Below are 14878 nucleotides of genomic sequence, written 5' to 3'. Positions count from 1 at the left end.
AGATGCATTAAGAGAGAGGTAGAGAAGGTGAGCTGGAATAGAGAAGAGCAGAAAGTCAGAGAGCAGGTAATGATTGATAACAAAGGTAGAGAAGAAGAGGTAGCAGGAAAGGAATAAGGTAATGAGAGGTGAGGTAAGGAGCACAGAAGGTGAGGAGAAGGCAGACTGAGGGGTGAGATAGGAAGACTGAGGGCCTCGGTAGCGAGAGAGGTGAGGAGCACAGAAGGTGAAGAGAAGGCAGACTGAGGGGTGAGATAGGAAGACTGAGGGCCTCGGTAGCGGGTGAGGTAAAGAGCACAGAAGGTGAAGAGAAGGCAGACAGAGGGCCGAGATAGGAAGACTGAGGGCCGAGATAGGAAGACTGAGGGCCTCGGTAGCGAGAGAGGTGAGGTAAAGAGCACAGAAGGTGAGGAGAAGGTAGACTGAGGGGTGAGATAGGAAGACTGAGGGCCTCGGTAGCGGGTGAGGTAAAGAGCACAGAAGGTGAAGAGAAGGCAGACTGAGGGGTGAGATAGGAAGACTGAGGGCCTCGGGAGCGAGAGGTGAGGTAAGGAGCACAGAAGGTGAAGAGAAGGCAGACTGAGGGGTGAGATAGGAAGACTGAGGGCCTCGGGAGCGAGAGGTGAGGTAAGGAGCACAGAAGGCGAAGAGAAGGCAGACTGAGGGGTGAGATAGGAAGACTGAGGGCCTCGGTAGCGAGAGGTGAGGTAAGGAGCACAGAAGGCGAAGAGAAGGCAGACAGAGGGGTGAGATAGGAAGACTGAGGGCCTCGGTAGCGAGAGGTGAGGTAAGGAGCACAGAAGGCGAAGAGAAGGCAGACAGAGGGGTGAGATAGGAAGACTGAGGGCCTCGGTAGCGAGAGGTGAGGTAAGGAGCACAGAAGGCGAAGAGAAGGCAGACTGAGGGGTGAGATAGGAAGACTGAGAGCCTCAGTAGCGGGTGAGGTAAAGACCACAGAAGGTGAAGAGAAGGCAGACAGAGGGGTGAGATAGGAAGACCGAGGGCCTCGGTAGCGGGTGAGGTAAAGACCACAGAAGGTGAAGAGAAGGCAGACAGAGGGGTGAGATAGGAAAACTGAGGGCCTCGGTAGCAGGTGAGGTAAGGAGCACAGAAGGTGAGGAGAAGGCAGACTGAGGGGTGAGATAGGAAGACTGAGGGCCTCGGTAGCGAGAGGTGAGTTAAGGAGCACAGAAGGTGAGGAGAAGGCAGACTGAGGGGTGAGATAGGAAGACTGAGGGCCTCGGTAGCGAGAGATGTGAGGTAAAGAGCACAGAAGGCGAAGAGAAGGCAGACTGAGGGGTGAGATAGGAAGACTGAGGGGTGAGATAGGAAGACTGAGGGCCTCGGTAGCGAGAGGTGAGGTAAGGAGCAGAGAAGGTGAGGAGAAGGCAGACTGAGGGGTGAGATAGGAAGACTGAGGGCCTCGGTAGCGAGAGAGGTGAGGTAAGGAGCACAGAAGGCGAAGAGAAGGCAGACAGAGGGGTGAGATAGGAAGACTGAGGGCCTCGGGAGCGAGAGGTGAGGTAAGGAGCACAGAAGGTGAAGAGAAGGCAGACAGAGGGGGAGATAGGAAGACTGAGGGCCTCGGGAGCGAGAGGTGAGGTAAGGAGCACAGAAGGCGAAGAGAAGGCAGACAGAGGGGTGAGATAGGAAGACTGAGGGCCTCGGGAGCGAGAGGTGAGGTAAGGAGCACAGAAGGTGAAGAGAATTCAGACTGAGGGGTGAGATAGGAAAACTGAGGGCCTCGGTAGCGGGTGAGGAAAAGAGCACAGAAGGCGAAGAGAAGGCAGACTGAGGGGTGAGATAGGAAGACTGAGGGCCTCGGTAGCGAGAGGTGAGGTAAGGAGCACAGAAGGCGTAGAGAAGGCAGACAGAGGGGTGAGATAGGAAGACAGAGGGGTGAGATAGGAAGACTGAGGGCCTCATTAGCGAGAGGTGAGGTAAGGAGCACAGAAGGCGAAGAGAAGGCAGACAGGGGGGAGATAGGAAGACTGAGGGCCTCGGGAGCGAGAGGTGAGGTAAGGAGCACAGAAGGTGAAGAGAAGGCAGACAGAGGGGGAGATAGGAAGACTGAGGGCCTCGGGAGCGAGAGGTGAGGTAAGGAGCACAGAAGGCGAAGAGAAGGCAGACAGAGGGGTGAGATAGGAAGACTGAGGGCCTCGGGAGCGAGAGGTGAGGTAAGGAGCACAGAAGGTGAAGAGAATTCAGACTGAGGGGTGAGATAGGAAAACTGAGGGCCTCGGTAGCGGGTGAGGAAAAGAGCACAGAAGGCGAAGAGAAGGCAGACTGAGGGGTGAGATAGGAAGACTGAGGGCCTCGGTAGCGAGAGGTGAGGTAAGGAGCACAGAAGGCGTAGAGAAGGCAGACAGAGGGGTGAGATAGGAAGACTGAGGGCCTCATTAGCGAGAGGTGAGGTAAGGAGCACAGAAGGCGAAGAGAAGGCAGACAGAGGGGGAGATAGGAAGACTGAGGGCCTCGGTAGTGAGAGGTGAGGTGAAGGTAGGTTAGGTAGCAGGTTAAATGTGGTAGAGAGGTGAGGTAATGAGTGGAGAGACAGATGAGTGCAATGAAGAGAGGGGTGGTAAAGAGAGAAGGGGCTGGGAGTGAGGTGAAGTAAGGAGGAGGGATACAGCAGGTGAAATGGAAACAGCAGTGAGGTGCAGCGGGACAGGTGAGGTAGAGGGAGTCCAGATAGAGGCGGTCTAGAGGTACAGACAGGAACACAGAGCGTGAAGTGAAGGTGAGGTTATCAGACAGGGAGATGGCGTTGGGGCAAAGTGGGGTGTGTGAAACCTTAAATCCCGACTGTATCATGTTCATATACTATGTAATATAGTGTTAGTAATCATGTAAATAACCCAGAATGTGCCAACAGTTTTAGTCACATGTGGATGCTGCTTAAAGCTTCCTATGGCACTTAACATGTTTGCTCATTTTCATATAGCTTGAGCAGTCTTGGAAACCAAAGGGTTTAGGGTTGTACCTTTGCACATTTCCTAACTGTGCAACCTCGTATTCAAACTTGGCAAGTAGATGCAGGTTTCAGGAGAATAAAAAAGCCCAGTATTATTAGATATATGAATGATATTTCATTTTCAAGGACGCAGAGCTCTTCCTCTGGGAGAAGGCCTGACCACCGGCCTTTTAGATAGGTTTTAAGAGTAACAAGTTTCTGTCACGTGATTAGGCTCCATTGACTTGCATTGCGAAAAACATATATATTGGTCTCATTATATAAGAATTTTAGCTTTATGCTCCAATGGACCATTTCCTAGCGAGAGCCCTGGTGAGTTGAAATGACAATTGTCTTTGATCTTTTGCTGTGCTGCCTGTTATTTAGCATTAAACGCTAGTTGGATTGTAGGCTTCCCGACATGCAGTGTTTTATTTTCGACAGGTGTACTGAAAGAGGTGAGGTACAGACGATGAGGTGATAAGCAGAGAGGGACAGAGAGAGGGGTATTTATGTTAGGAGGGGTGAAGTAAAGGGAGAGGGAGACTTGCTGCAGGAGGACAGGTGAGACACAGAAAGCAAGTTATAGGTGGAAGAACAAGGGGACAGAATTAGTCAAGTTGAAGGTTTGATAGAAATGTGAGGTAAAGAGACGGGCTGGGACGTAGTTGTTGGTAAGGCAGAGGGGGGTTACTAGGTGCACCAACACAGAACGTAAGGGAGAGGAGCATGAAGTAGAGAAAGGTCAGGTACAGAGCGAAGGAATAGGTGGAGAGAGCTGGACAGGTAAGTCCTGCACGGTAAGGTGGGGCGCGAGACAATGCAGAGCAAGAGATACGTGGGGTGGAGGAAGAGCTAAACAGAAAAGTAGTGAGTGGTGGAGAACACCAGAGTCAGAGGTGGGCAGAGCGTGATGATGAGATGGAGAACGAGACACAATCTCATGACTGTGCTGATCACTTTATCAGGAGACAGTCTGGAAGGTAAACACTCTCGGCAGTTGCCCACTTTGGACTATCTTTACTAGAGATGAGGCTGTGCTGCAGAGAGGGATCCCAGATGTGGGGTGGACAGAGCAGGTCTACAGCTGTCAGGAGTAGGAGCTTTACTCAGTCATCCAGACAGCCCTGGACCAGGAGGAGGCAAGGGAGGCTGTGAGAGTGGAGCAGCACGGAGGTGTGTGATGGGAAGGAAAGTTAGTATTGGAGGACGCGCGCAAATAAACATCAATCCTCAGTAGTGAACCGGTCAGCAAAGAAGGGTGATGTGAAGAGAACCTCATCAGCCCCCATTTATACAGATTCAGATACTTTGAGGTTTCAGCCTAAAGAAAAGCAAATAGGGAACGTCATGAATTGAGAGAAAGGCAACAGTTACTGGATACAACTTTGTGTGTGATGTTTTCTGCAGAACCCCTAATTGAGATTTGGTGGTTGGAATAAAGGATTTCAAGTAATAAAGTTTATGTCACCGCCATTGAGACATTCAAGTGTCAAGAGGCCTGAGGGACAAAACATTCCCTGGATAGGAGGTGCTCGTGCCCTTTTGATACCAGCAACCTCGTAACAAGAATAGGAGGGTCACAGAGCAAAGATTGTGGAAGCACCACACACCAGAGGCCAAGAAGGGCTGCACATCATAGGCTGAAGAGGGCTGCAAATCATAGGTCAGGAGGGTGGGTGTGCAACAAAGAGGCTGGGGAGGGCCTCAGACCCCAGGGCCAAGGAGGGCCGCGGACCCCAGGGCCAAGGAGGGCCGCGGACCCCAGGGCCAAGGAGGGCCGCGGACCCCAGGGCCAAGGAGGGCCGCGGACCCCAGGGCCAAGGAGGGCCGCGGACCCCAAGGGCCAAGGAGGGCCGCGGACCCCAAGGGCTAAGGAGGGCCGCGGACCCCAAGGGCTAAGGAGGGCCGCGGACCCCAAGGGCTAGGAGGGCCGCGGACCCCAAGGGCTAGGAGGGCCGCGGACCCCAAGGGCTAGGAGGGCCGCGGACCCCAGGGTAATGTTGGGAGACACATGACCAAGGTTTAAAAGACCTCAGGTGAAGATACTATAATATGTGTTGCATTCTTTGTGAAACGAACCAAAAAACGTGGAAACACGAGTTAGTGGGGGTCACAGGACCACAATTCTTGTAACTCTTTACTCTTATTTCTCCTTTAATGTGAAAGGTATGTAGTTAACCTCTAGATTGCTGCATGACAACAATATTTGCACTTAGGTTCCTACCATAAGGTGTTGTGACAACAAATGTTGCACATTTCTAAGAACCAAGCAGCACTGTGGGAGGTTAGAACCGAGGAGCACTTTCTGTAGCCAAACTCTCAAAATAGGGCAACAGCTCTCCTCTTGAGGCTGGGTACAGATCACACCAACCAAGGTTGGCTTCCTGAGTACCACAATACAACCAACGCAACAAAAACAATGCTCGCTGCTCTCAGGGATTTTGTTTACGAAGGAGGATCACAGGACATGAGGAATCAGGGAAGTGTGGATCTCCCACCCAGGCATATGATCCCTCAATTTCCATGTGGGAGACTGAACAAAACGCCCCGTAAAACAGCAAAATCAAAGAAATAACCAAAACTAAAGTAAAATCAAACTTTTGTAAAAGCACAACCTCTAACAAACTAAAACCCCAAATCCCACTCAGCCCCACCATGCATGCGACTCCGCACAACCAGTGCACCACAGAGAGCCCCCCTACGATGCACAGGACATGGACTGCCAGGGCGCGACCTGCCTCAAAGCCAAGATAGCCCAACACACATTAGATTCAGAGACCCAAGAGAAAGCAAGAGGTAACTGGACAAACCACTCATATGGCAAGACACAAGATAGCTCGAAAGGACAAACCAAGCAGAATAACTATCTCCAGTCCTCGTTTTATCATTCCATCTCCCTTGTCATGTTTCATCGGTCAGTCTGCCGCCAACTCTCCTAGTTCGTTCCGTTCTCTCAGAATCACTCCATCTCCCTTGATTGATCTCATGTACACACTTTTCACTCAGCCTAATATGAACATTGGTTTGCAACAAAATCATCTGCCTTTGCAGCCTCTGCGTCCGATGTGCTGCAGTTCTAGTACGTCTGGGAACAGTGAGGGGCGGAAGGATGTCCAAAAAGCATGAGGCCGCCACAAACTCACGAGCTTACAGGTACTCAAAGACCCTGCTTGACGTGCCCACATGTCCGTGTAAAACTGCTCCGGTAAAAGGCAGAGTATGAATAGAAGCCTACATTTCATGTAGATTTCCGCCCCGACTTTTAGCGGTTTTTTTTAATCTTCAAAATCGGAAATGTACGCAAATATTTATAGTTTTCCGTTTTTAACTTTCTTCAAAAAATGCTATCAATCAGGCATTACTCTCTCTTAATCATTTGAACTCTCCCATTCTTCCAGATTCACCGTTTGTCTCCTGCTCTCATCCTTCTAGCCCCACACTTTCACCCCATCTCTTTCTCTCGTCCTCCTAATAGATGTTTCCTTTCATACTCTCTTCTTGTCCTTTTCGCTCATCATATAGTCCACAACTGCAGTGGAATGTTATTTCCTATTTTGTAGTTTGACCCCCCCCCCCCCACGCCCAATTCGTTCTATCCTGCCCTGATTGTTTTCCTTTCACATTCTCCAGCCCTTATTCTAACCACAGTTGTCTCACATTGCCTCTGGGTCACCCTCTAGCGCCTTATGGCTCATCCTCCCCGACCTTATCCACCAACCATTTGATGCTTTCAGGTTTCCTCTCTCTCTTACGGTCTTAGTCCATCTTTCCATAACCCCTTCTTTATGTTCATTAGGAGTGATATGTGCACCTCCGTTACCACATGCAGCACCATCATAGATTAGGATGCTCTCCACTGCCCTAGGAAAGATAAGAACTCATCCTCCTCTCCCAACCCCACTCTCTTGTTTGGTCTCATTCCTTTTTTCCTTATACTCTATTATCTCCTGTATCCTTTACTCACCACTGTCTCTTTCATTCTGCATCTCATCTTTACTGCTTCCTCTCCTCGTCTGTGTTTCGCCTCCACTCTGACTCATCCCAAACCTCATTCTATTACTTTATCTATTATTCTTCCAAACAACCTTTCTAAATTCTTCCCTCACGTCTCCCTCCTTTGACTCATCCCAAACTTTATTATACTAGTATGATTTCCCTAATCTCTTTCAAGAGACTCCTCCCTCCTCCATCTCTCCTTTTACTCATCCAAAACCTCATCTTACTACTATGATCTTCCAAGTAACATTTTCTAGACTCCTCCCTCTTCTATCCCTCCATCATCATATTCCTTCTGACAGACACTGCTCAGTTTAACCATATTTCCCTTTACTAATCCATCACTAGTTCTTTTTGGGTTCTAGAGTAGCGTACTACTCACTAAGAAGCGGTTCAACACCGCGTCAGGGTCATCCACACATGCTTCATCGCCTCTCTGCCTCATCTCTTACCACTTCTCTTGCGCCTGTTAAGCTCATCTTCTCTCTTATTCCTCTCATTCTATGCCTCTCATCTTCCCTCTCCTCCTTCTCATTATCAGCCTGTCATCTTCTCTGCCCCCTCATTCTATGCCTCTCATCTTCTCTGCCCCTCTTACTCTATGCGTCTCCTGCTCTCTGCCCCTCTCATTCTACTCCTCTCCTCTTCTCTGCCCCTCTCATTCTATGCCTCTCATCTTCTCTGCCCCTCTCATTCTATTCCTCTCATCTTCTCTGCCTCTCTCATTCTATGCCTCTCATCTTCTCTGCCTCTCTCATTCTATGCCTCATTTTCTCTGCCCCTCTTATTCTACTCATATCGTCTTATCAGCCCCTCTCATTCTACACATCTCCTCTTCTCTGCCCCTCTCATTCTAAGCATCTCGTCTTCTCTACACTCTCATTCTCCGTCTCTTTTCTCTACACTCTCATTCTATGCCTCTAATCTTCTCTGCCCCTCTCACTCTACACCTCTCATCTCCTCTACACTCTCATTCTACGCCTCTCACCTTCTCTGCCCCTCTCACGCTATGCCTCTCATCTTCTCTACATTCTCATTCTAAGCCTCATCTTCTCTGGCCCTCTCATTTTACTCCTATCCTCTTATCTGCCCCTCTCATTCAACCCATCTCTTCTTCTCTTCCCCTCTCATTCTACGCCTCTCCTCTTCTTTGCTCCTCATCTTGTCTGCCCCTCTCATTCTACGAATCTCATTTTACGCCTCTAATCTTCTCTGCCGCTCTCACTCTACGCCTCTCATCTTCTCTGCCCTTATCATTTTATGCATCTCATATTCTTCACCACTCTCATTCTACACCTCTCATCTTCTCTACCCTCTCATTCTATGACTCTTCTCCACCACTCACATTCTACACCTCTCATAGCCTCTGCCCCTCATTCTATATCTATCATCTTTACCACTCTCATGCTACACCTCTCATCTTCTCTGCCCCTCTCATTCTCGGCCCCTCATCTTCTTTACCACTCTCATTCAATGCCTCTAATATTCTCTACCACTCACATTCTACATCTCATCTTTTCTGCCTCTCGTCTTCTCTACACTCTCATTTTATGTCTCATCTTCTCTGCCCCTCTCACTCTACGCCTCTCATCTTCTCTGCCCCCTCACTCTACGCCTCTCATCTTCTCTACACTCTCATTCTACACCTCTCATGTTCTCTACACTCTCATTCTACGCCTCTCATCTTCTCTACACTCTCATTCTATGCCTCTCATCTTCTCTACACTCTCACTCTTCACCTCTCATCTTCTCTACACTCTAATGCTACGCCTCCCATCTTCTCTGCCCCTCCCACTCTATGCCTCATCTTCTCTACACTCTCATGCTACGCCTCACCTTCTCTGCCCCTCTTACTCTACGCCTCTCATCTTCTCTACATTCTCATTCTATGCCTCATCTTCTCTGGCCCTCTCATTCTATGCCTCATCTTCTCTACACTCTCATGGTACACCTCTCATCTTCTCTACACTCTCATTCTACACCTCTCATCTTCTCTACACTCTCATTCTACACCTCTCATCTCCTCCTCTCATCTTCTCCACACTCTCATTCGATCCCTCTCATCTCCTCTCCCTGTCTCATTGTACACCTCTCCTCCTTCACATTTCCGTCATCTCCTCTTCCTCTCATTTCCTCTCTCACTAGTCAGCTCTCACCCCCCCTCACGCTCCCGTACCCCGCCCCCTCGTCACCCCCGGTTTGTCTCCATCAGTCTCTCTCTCATCCGTCAGTCCTCACCCTCCCTGCTCTCCCTTTCCTCGGGCCCTTCACCCCTGCCCTCTCCGGCTACGGTGGCCGGCCCCCACCTCGCAGTCGGTATCTCGGGGTGCTGAGGCCTCGCCCCCTCATTGTCTCGCAGGGTCTCACCTGGCTCCCCCCGGCCCCGTGGACACCTCACCTGCCGCCCGCTGCGCCCCTCGGGCGGGGGCCCCTCTCCCTCTGCGCTGGACGGAGCCCCGCTGCCGCCACCCCCGGCCGCGCCCTCCCGGTGTCTCCGGTACCAGCCGCTGTCTCGCGCTCCGGGCTCCGCCGGAAGTGATGTCTCCCAGTGACAGCTCGGCAGCTGCGGCCGGCACGGGCAGCCACCTTGTGGTTGGCCACTCTGACAGCGCCAGGTGAACTAGCCAGCCAGGGCCGCCATCTTGGGTTTGGCAGACCAGGTGGCCCCTCTGTGACAACAAGGCAACCGGAAGCGGGTCCGAGGTGGCCATGTTGAGCTTGGCGGAGAGATGTCTTTCTCGTGCCCTCTGACAGCTCGCCCACAGCTGATGCAGCAGGTGCACCCGCCATGTTGCGGTTGGCAAAGCATGCCTACCTCCTAAAGATGCCTTCCCGGGTAATCCATCGCAGCTAAAAGAAGGACTCAGTCGCAGCTAAATGAATGACTGCACGCACAGAAATGTATAACAAGTTATAGCAGGCATTACATAGAGATCAGTCGTGCTTAATCTATACTTGCAATCGAACAGCTTCTAGGCGCTTCAATAACAGTATGTGCTGGATGAGGAACACTATCACAATAAATTCCACGCACAGTGTGCAGCCGACATCATGCTGCCTGCTGGGTTACATAAAACAAGTTGTCCCGCATGCCATGTACGTCAGGCTCAGACAGGGTTCCCTTTCTGTCTTTTGTCTTTCTGGTGAAGCAAGTCAGGTCCTGGTTCTTCTTATTAACGCTATGTAACACCCCGGCTTTCTGCTGACATGACATTTCATTTCACTCTTCACCTTCATTCAGCTGTTGGTCTCTCTGCTGACGCTGCACGGCCTAGTGCCAAGGTCCGGAGTTTCCCCGAGCCGGGGGGGTGGGGGGGAGGGGGAGGATAGGATGGGGTCAGGGGGGATTCGCGTCGCTTTTGTTACTGGGGGGCTGTTTTGTAGTACAGCAGCTCATTAGTTTTAAAAGCATTGCAGTGTTCCAAAAGTTTTTAGGCAACAATAAAAGAGCCAATATAACTCTCGTGGTTAATGTACCTGCTGGAGAGGGATCAGAGCTTTGTCTAGAAGCAGTTTTGACTTATCTAAGGTAGCTCAGAGGGTTAATATAATAACTGCTGCAAAGAACGTGTACTATGCAGATCACAGAACAGTATTTTATGTGCAATGCTCAGTGGGATACTACTTTTGTCAAAGAGATCCTTTTGTTACTGTGCAGTTCATAAATCACAATAGTAATCCAACACAGTGAACTATGAACTGCCATCAAACAGCTGCATGCAAAATGCACAGTACAGGTTAGAAAGTTATCTCTTCCTCCCAGTTTTTGATTATCCTTATTGTGCTAAAAAAGGTTTGTTTGTGTACAAATACATTATTAGTGAAGTCAACCCTAACCACTGTGCCTTGTTCGTAATCCTGAGTTAATGCTTGTGTTGTGTATGGCTCCTTCCATCGTTCCTCGTTCCGTGGAACCGATGTGAAGATTCTTGGAATGTAGAATGTGGGGGGTGGATGGGTGTAACGGACGACAGTTGGGGAACTAGGATCGGCGGAAGGAAGACGGGAGTTAGGAGCTGTCTGGATTTCTTTTACTCAATAAAAGCTGTATTACTTACTCGGAATCGAAGACCTTGAATCCTTTCAGTGGCGACGAGGATGGGATTTATTTTCTGAAATTGACATTTGTTCCATGAATGAAGCTGTACTTTCAATTCTGGTAGCAATTTCCAACGCCTTCTGAAGGGTTAAATTAGGTGTGGATAACAACGCTTCCTGTACTTTCTTATTGTTAGTCTTTTCTACAAGTTGATCCTTGATCATTTCCTCCTCAAATTCTTTATAGTCACATGAGACTGCCAGTAGTCTCAAAGTTCCAACATAGCTAGCTGCGGATTCGCCCTCGACTTGGACCATTTTGTAGAATTGATGTCTCTACAAGGTAACATTTCTACACTTCTTGAATCTTGTGTCCAAGGATTTAATGGCTGTCTCGTATGCATCTTCGATACCATCACCCTCGCCTGCATCCGTTGTAACAGACACCTTAGGAACATATTTAAAATTTTTCCGCCCCTCATTACCTAAACAATGCCTCAATATTCCGAACTTCCTTTTGTGGGTGAAAGATTCACCCTCCAAAGCCTCCAAATATGCTTCAAACGCCTCCTTCCACTGTTCCCAATCAGCATCAGGAGAAGCAGGATTTGGAACAAAAGGAGGAGGAGGAGCAATAGATTGTTGCATGATGTAAAAAACAAGTATTTAACACATACAAGTAATATGCAGCATGCAAAAATAATGATAAATTATGATAACACAAGGTTATAAAAAGTTAAATTGAAAATAAACTATAACATGCACAACACCCAGTATAACGTAAAATTTAAAGAAAGAGCATTCAATCCTTAGTACCAATCCGGGCAACGGAATCCATAACCAGTGAAAACTGTTAGGTCAAAGTACCACTGTACGAGATGTAACACAGTACTCACTTTAAGGTACATCCAAGATGCAATGACAATGAAAAAGAACTGTGACGGAAGAAGAAGCTGTCAAAAACCTTCGCATGTAAGGCGTGCCTCAGCTGGTGCAGAGAGACCGGGGAGCCGAGAAAGGAGGCGTGTTTAAGTTAAACACGCAACTTTGAAGGAGCGGCCAGACGTAGGCTTGAAGTAAACTAGCGTCTCCCCAGAGCAAGCACTCTTAAAATGTGCCTACAATTACTGATGACGTGTGAATCTTACACTTTGTAGTCACCTTTGTCTTATATAACATTTTCTACACACTGATTTACACACATATGATTCATTGTCTCTGTATGTGTATGTTTGAGACGTAAAGTGCTCCAACACCCTACACTGGTTAGACAGGCGCTATAAAACAATTTAAATACATGTGAGAGAGGGGCTATGGAAAGATGAGATGCACTGTTAGAGGGTGATGAGGAAGGAATCATTTAAGAGCCCCAACAAAGATTGCCATATCCTGGTGCACTGTAAGGTCATCATTTACTATGCTTTAAAAACAAATACAATTGAATATATAATGTAAAATGTGTTGTAGAATGCACCTGTGACTTTGCCATTTTCCTCAAAATTTTCTTGAGGGGGGGAACCCCCTAAAACCCAATGTAGTGGTCAGGCTTGCTCACTATGCACCCTATGGGGGCTGGTCTAACAAAATTTGCCAGGGCTGCTTTGGGTTCCCAGTTTAGCCCTGCCTAATGGGTGAGATGGCAGTTCAGTAAGCATTGCCATTCAATCCCTAAATCTCTGCTAAGATTTCCTACTGGCATTCTGGTTTCATGCAAATCGAATGAGGGTTTTTAAAGGGAAAGTTATGGAAGATCGCATATCGGTGAAAAGCCAAGAAAGGTAATAGCGCTAGGTTATCCATGAAGATGACTGTGGTAGAGAAAGAGAGAGAGAGAGACCCAACTCCTACCTTTTATACTGCATTACAGTGTCAAAGTAATGTTTTCCTTGCTCTGCCTCATGGCCAGGCTTAAACCCATTATTATCACAATGTGGTGAAGTCAGGTCTATGGCTATCAAACCAAAATGTGCAGTTCTTCGTAAGGCACTGTCAGTATGGTTGGATCGAGAATCAGCCATGCATTAATGGTAGCTGAGAGGCTCACGATATTTGTTTGTCTGTCTTTACCGTCTATTCTTGTAGCCGGGAAATATCACTTATCACATCATGTTTGATAGCCATAGACCTGACTTCACCACATCGTTGTTTCAATTTAATCTAATGATCATGAAGATGCCTTTGACCAGAAGACCTTAACTACTGACAGGAATCCTTAGGTGCTACCAAATAGAAAAAATCCCCAGTCCTGATGATGACCCACTATTGATTTATATCTACATACAGGGTCGAAACGTCGACACAAAGCTGAATGTGGATTTATATTGTAAAATAAATTTTATGTGACTTCAGGGCTTCCTGGATTGACGGAGCCTGTGGAAGTCCATATTGTTCTTAAATCACCTTCTGTAAATATTGTATATAACACTATCACTCCTTTGCACAATATTCACCTTCACTGTGTTTTCATAATTAGGAGCACCTACTATTGTAAATCAATATCTGTCTAAGAAGTAATATCTTTCTACTAAATGTACAATACATGCTGTTAAAATTCTCAAAAGAAGTACAAAAGGAATAAGGCACAATTAATGCAATAAAGATTAGATATGCTTAATTGCCAAAATCAATAGCTTACCATGGAATTTTGTGGTGGAAGTAGTCCAGTAGCTTGTCGCAGGGGGTTTGGGATGGTCTGTGTTCATCGGAGAGGAGGGGCAGGAGAATTCTCTGACAATGTTGAAGAGTTCTCTGGCGTGGTTGGTGCTAGCTTTGATGCATGTGGTGAGTGCTTTCTTGGTGTCCCTGAGTCGGAGGTGGAATGCCTTGAGGGCAGTCCTGAAGGAGTCGAGGTTCGCATGGGTCTTGTTGGAGCAGCAGTGTCTCTCTTGTTTCCTGCAATGTTGTTTGAGAGTCCGGAGTTTGGGGGTGAACCATGTGGCTTGTTTGGTGGGTTTATTGCTGGTGGTGCTTTTCAGGGGAGCTACGGTGTTGGCTGCAGATGTTAGCAAGTTGGAAACATTCTGAACGCGTAGTTCGAGGGTGTCTGCAAAGCTGGGTCTGGTGTTCTTGAGGGCGATGATCCAGGAGTTTGCAGTGACTTTTCCCCATTTGCAGCGAGAGAGGGTGGGGGGTCGTGTTGGGACTTTGTGTAGTAGGTTGATGGTGAAGTGTACGATGTTGTGGTCGGTCCATGTTACCTCGGTGGTGTGGGAGAATTTGGCTTTGTCACTGGTGGAGATGATGGGAGTCCAGTCTGTGTCCTGCACTGTGGGTGGGGGCAATGACCAGCTGAGGGAGGCCAATGATGCTCATGTTTTTGAGGAGTGAGGTGAAGCTGGCATTGTTCGGGTCTTCTAGGTGGAAGTTCAGATCCCTTAGGAAGATGTAGTGGTTGGAATCGACAGCCGGCGGGGGCGATGAAGTCTGGTATGGTATTGCAGAATTTGGGGCTGGGACCCAGAGGTCTGTAGGCAAGGGTTCATTTTATGGTGGTGTTGGCATCCAGTTTGATCTGGAAGTTGAGGTGTTCCATAATCAGTGTGGTGTCTTCGTCCGTGGGGATGCAGTGGAATGAGTCCTTTTGTATGATGGCGATGCCTCCGCTGTGTCTGTTGGAACGGTCACGGTGGAGCATCTTGTATCCGGGGGCGTCGCTAAGGCAATGTCTGGAGTAGATGCGGGGGTGAGCCAGGTATCTGTGATGAACATAAAGTTGGGAGATAGGGTGGTGATGGTGCCCCAGATCTCTATGGCATGTTTTCAGAGCAATCGGACGATCAGTAGGGCGCGGTGGAGTTGTGGTTTGTGGCTGGAGGTCCTCTGTGTGGGGGTATCAGTGGTTCCTACATTGCAGGAGAAGTGGCAGTTGTGGCAGGAAAAGGGGCCTTT

At 48.6% G+C, this 14878-nt stretch overlaps 1 protein-coding gene across 4 annotated transcripts in view; it reads right to left on the bottom strand.

The window, feature by feature from the left end:
* ARFIP2 (ARF interacting protein 2) overlaps positions 1–9601 on the bottom strand; it is a 224119-nt gene extending 214518 nt beyond the window's left edge. The window contains exon 1 of one of the 4 annotated variants that reach the window (XM_069203655.1): positions 9351–9601. The gene's annotated coding sequence lies outside the window, so the exon portion shown is untranslated. The remainder of the gene's footprint in view (positions 1–9350) is intronic. The other 3 variants (XM_069203654.1, XM_069203657.1, XM_069203659.1) reach the window with 3 other exon arrangements.
* Positions 9602–14878: the final 5277 nt, after the last annotated feature.

Source organism: Pleurodeles waltl, chromosome 8 (assembly GCF_031143425.1).
Source record: "Pleurodeles waltl isolate 20211129_DDA chromosome 8, aPleWal1.hap1.20221129, whole genome shotgun sequence".
NCBI lineage: Eukaryota > Metazoa > Chordata > Amphibia > Caudata > Salamandridae > Pleurodeles > Pleurodeles waltl.
The sequence above is the reverse complement of the archived record's forward strand: the minus strand, read 5'-3'. Positions and strand labels throughout refer to the sequence as shown.